The 4,951-nt window shown below is 46.7% G+C and overlaps 1 long non-coding RNA gene across 1 annotated transcript; it reads left to right on the top strand.

Moving 5' to 3' along the window:
• The first annotated feature begins 9 nt into the window (after positions 1-9).
• Positions 10-3,474, top strand: LOC123045989 (uncharacterized). Its single transcript, XR_006421865.1, has 5 exons — positions 10-306; positions 390-493; positions 574-619; positions 754-1,141; positions 1,275-3,474. It is a non-coding gene; the product is annotated as an uncharacterized lncRNA (long non-coding RNA).
• The last annotated feature ends 1,477 nt before the right edge of the window (positions 3,475-4,951 follow it).

Below are 4,951 nucleotides of genomic sequence, written 5' to 3'. Positions count from 1 at the left end.
CACCACCAGGGCAACGGGCCGCCAAGGAGCTCAGCCGGGCGGCCGCCACCCAGGGGGCAATCGAGACGCGTGCCGTCGGGAGACATGGCCCGCTCGCCCGTCGCTCTGCGGCGAGAGGACAAGTTCGACGGTGAGGCGGGGTAGAGGAACTAAGACAACGAGGGGGAGGAGGAGGAGGGGGAGGGGAGGTTTGCTGGGGGGGACACGGTCCGGCGACGCCATGCCCAAGCTAACCGATGGCTTCGACCTCGGCGACCAGGGCCGGTGCATCACTGCCGCCTCCAAGCACATCGTTACCATCGTCAGGTGCTCCACACATTCAGTTTTCTCCTAGCTAGCAGTTCACACTTGAAATGCATTATACAAGGTCATCTTGCAAATTTGTGCAGAATGATGACCCGACAATTGTCCATTGGGGTGCATAATCAGAGAGTGTTCAGCAGCAGGCAAGATCACGAGTGCTTGCTTCTCTACCCGGTCGACATGTAAATATGTAATTAACCACACTACAAATTAGTTGCAAACTTGCAGTGTTCATAAGTGATTCCCCTCTTCTTTGATTACTTCTTTCAGGCCTGTGTAGGTGCTCAAGAGCACAAATTTCAGCAGTTGGATCGCTGTATGTCACTGACTACATATATTTCCAATCCCAACAAGCACTTCATTCATTTGTAGTTCAAGCATGATTTCAATTGATGCTAGAAATATTCATTTCGAATAAAATAAATGACGTGTGTTTCCATTCGATTGTAGGTTGATGATGACCAGATAAGGCAGATCATTCCATCGATTCGCCGCGCCTGCCCCTCCATACATGACCCTTGCGCCTCCCAGGCCTATCCCCTTCCCTGCAGATTCTGCAGCCTTCGACCCCATGGACGCCACACATCCGTTGCAAGCAATCTTCTACTTCCCCATCGGAGGCCTGCCTCACAGTCTCTTCGAACTTCCTTCCCCGTCGGCGGCCTACCTCACAATCTCTTCGACACTTCCCTCCCGCCTACCTCACAATCTCTTCGACACTAACCTCCCTGTCCTCCTGCATCCCTGGCTTGGCCCGCTCCTTGCATTGCCACCGACGACCCCGCGGACGCAGCACATGCCGTTGTTGATAATCAGGCTTCACAATAAGGAGAATAGGGTATTGATGGAATTATTTTATTTTTCAAGTTTCGTTTTTGCCTTCTTGTTTTTTTCTAATATTCAGTAGCCTTATAGTAGCTATTTGTGAGTGAGTTCGCCTACATCGCTAACGTTAATTGTTGCTTTGGCAGGTTAATTAGTTGCTACTGGAAGTGGAGAGATTGTCTACGCAGAGCGCTTAGAGAAAAGAGTGAGTGGTTCCATTTTGTGTAGAGGGAATGTTCGCAATGCATCTTAAATTTTAGAGAGAAATGAACCCATAAAGAATTCAGCATTGTGTGTTTGTTAACGTATCCCGACAGTATAAATGAACCCATGAAGAATGTTCAGATTTCTTTCAATGGTCAGTAGTAGATTTGTTCACAAAACAATTATATTACAGGTTAACTTGTCTATAATATCGCTTCATATTTGTGTGTTTTAAGGTGAATTTACTACAGATCGTGGTATCTATAGGAGGTCAATGTCCATGAATTGCATTGCTGCTAGCTGCAGGCATCAAGTAATCCTATCAAGACTGCTTTGATGTTGTGGTCCGACTAAGCATCAAACATTTGTATGCACATATAGCGACAAAGTGTGCAATGGAGGTTCATGAAAGCATATTATGTATATTTTTGCAGTATATGATCCTGGAGCCCTTTCAGGCTATAGGTTGTGTCCAAGAGCCTTTTTGGAACAAAGCTTCATCTACCACACTGATGCTGAGATTGCTGGTAACCTGCATGTGACCTCTTGTCCTGGTAATATGATGTTTCCTCTATTTATTTTATATAATCAACCGCAGCTATTTTCTGAAATTATTGGTCGACGACACCCTTTTTGGTATATCTTTTGTTTTCAAAACTCCTCCATACTGGGCGCAAAACGTTTGCTACTCTTAATGTTGGTTTAAGTTGATGGGTTTCACATTGGATAGTGACACTGACAATTTTTGCGAATGTGATGTATCAACATTCTCACAGAATGCAACTGGTTGCAGAAAAGCATTACCTTGTTACTAGGTGAAATAATTAAGTCTTACTTGGGCAAACTTTCTAAAAATATTGTTATGGCTTGCACTAATGAGAAAGCTTGATTAGAGATTAAGCTCTACAATAACAGCACTCCTTTTTAAGGTATGCATATGCAGCTCAAGCATAGTAAGACATGGTTCTTGTTGTTTCTCATTGCCTTACTATGTTCCATATTGTTCATTGAGCTACATTGTAAATTCACTCTTGAACAAATTCTTTGAATTAATAAATCACCTCATGGTCATAGATAGCATGTTGGAAGAAACCCAACCTAATGTGCAAACCGCTAACATTGCATTAAATAGGCATGGGATTGAAACAATATTATGAAAAGTTGGGAATCCATTTTTTAGATAGCTTTGTGTAGTTTGTGTTACTTTTTGTGACAAGCTACTTTCTCCTTAAACAATTAATTTGATTTCTTGAACATTTATATATTTTCAAAATGCAAAAAACATTACCGGAGATGATTGAAGACTAGCAATTGAAGATTTACTTCATTTAGGCACCCTGATTTAACCCATGTATGCCTTTATTTTTTCGGGGGAAGCATATGTATGCCTGAACGAGGAGATTTGTAAAGTTAAGTTCTTTCTTGTGTAGAAGGTATTGGACCGATATATGCTTCTCCTCTTGTATTTACTTCTTGCTTGGGCACTTGAACTGATGTAAGGCTGATGTTTTCTAGCCAACTTATAATCTCATTTGCAGGTATTTCTAAGTTTGGATGTTTTTTTGTTTCCATTTATAATTCCTAAACATCCATTTATTTTGCAATGTTGCACAAAAACTATATTTTGTGTAACTATTAGTAATCAAAATAATTGTTGTTCAAACATTATTTTGTGATGAGTAATTTTATTTAAACTCCAACAATTCCATGTCACCGGTGATGGAAATAGATCTTGCAACTCCAACAACAGAGACCTAATTAAGTACAGTTTTCCATATTTATTTTTTTCCAAATGTTGAATTGACCTCACAACCTTAATGTAGTACTAGATTTATAGTATTCTTCATATTATGTATTTGTCGACTGTGTGAGGTGGATTTTCACTTGGCGGTGTTGGAGCACGGTGCATTGCTAGAAAAGAAGACAGAGGTCGGGGCGACCAGACGAGATATGATGGGAGGGGAATGACACGGGAAGATCCAGGTGACTTGGATGCAGTGTTTGAGAGGTACACAGCCCCTGGAATTCGCATTAGATTTAGATAGTCTCTTTGATAAGTTGTGGGTATGAGTAACAATGAACTGAGTGTCACTTACGAACGTATATGATGTATTGTTATTTTTACTGGATATGGTGTAACAACTCACATGCATGAACACTAATTTTATTAGTCGAGATGTGATCTGCGTATTCAAAATTTGGATTTAATAAAACGTGCATTGCACGTGCATGTTTACTAGTTACGCTAAAAACAAATGCTCTGCTCCCTAAAAAAATGCTCAGCATCTCCAACAGACGCCGAACGTGGCGCGCGCAAAAAACAGCTTTAGCGTGCGCCCATCGCCTGGTTTGGCGCGGCGCGCTGCGCCCGCTCCAACAGCCGCGTTAAAATGCAGCGCACGCTCGTTCTACAAACTAGAAATGTAGGCATTGAAAGCAGAAATTTTAAAAAAACTAGATAGATTGCATAGATTTAACGATACAAAGGTATTTTACATCCGAAACATAGATTGCATAAATAAAAACGACAAACGATAAAAAACATAGATTGCATTAAAAAAACTACTCTAAGTCGCTATCATCATCACCACTATCATCCTCGGCGGTGTCGTCCGAGGTAGTTAGCCAGATGTCCAGCCACCGCTCATTGTTCGGCGTGAAGAACGACTGCCCACCTGCTGCAACGAGGTCGGACTGCGCATTCGCCAACGCCTTCCGCCGACGCTTGTCCAACCGCGTCGCGCGGCGCATTCGCGTGTCCTCCTCGCGGCGCCTTGCCCAGTAGGCCTGCTCGTAGGCGACGTCCTCCGGGTGGCGCTGGCGCCATTCCGCCATGACCCGCTCGTCCTCCTGGGCGACGAGGAGGCGGCGTTGCCGCTCGGCGTGCTCCGCACGGTTTTCCGCCGTGTTCAGACAAGGCAGAGGGGTGAAGTTGAGCGCTTGCTGGAGCGTGTACACATCTTGGAAGTTTATCTGGCCGCGCGGCCGGCCTAGGCGCCATGCCGCCGCGTCGTACGCGCGGGCGGCCTCGCGCGCCGTCCCGTACGTGCCGAGGCCGAGCCGGAGTTCGCCGGAGCGTATCTCCGCGGAGTAGCTGCCGTTGGGGCGCAGGCGGACGCCGCGGTAGTCGGACGCTCCTCGACGGCGCGGCGGCATGGCGGCGCGTCGGTGGCGGGGCGCTGGAGCGGCGCGTGGCAGAGAGGGAGAGGAAGAGGAGAAGAGGAAGCGTGGAGAAGGTGCGTGGCGCGCGCAGCACTTTTATAGGCGCGCGCGAAGCGGCGCCAAATCTTGCGCGCGAGCTGGCGCCTTTTCGCGCGCGCGCGCAAACGGTTCCCGCGCGCGCTTGTTTCCCGCGGCCGCTGGAGCGTGGCAAACCGCCTCGCGCGCGCATCGTTTGGGGCAGCCGTTGGAGATGCTCTCAGCTACTCTGCCTTTTGCATCTTCGCCTCCCCGTCCTCCTAGCCGGCGCTCCATCGACCTAAATTCAACCCAATAAGAGCAACTTCAGCTACTCTGCCTTTTGCATCTTCAGCTCCCCGTCCTCCTAGCCGGCGCTCCATCGTCCTCCTAGCCGGCGCTCCCTCGACCTAAATTCAACCCATTAAGAGCAACTTCAGCT

Source organism: Triticum aestivum, chromosome 2B (assembly GCF_018294505.1).
Source record: "Triticum aestivum cultivar Chinese Spring chromosome 2B, IWGSC CS RefSeq v2.1, whole genome shotgun sequence".
In the NCBI taxonomy this organism is placed as follows: domain Eukaryota; kingdom Viridiplantae; phylum Streptophyta; class Magnoliopsida; order Poales; family Poaceae; genus Triticum; species Triticum aestivum.
Note: the sequence above shows the minus strand (reverse complement) of the source record. Positions and strands in the feature narration are given on the sequence as shown.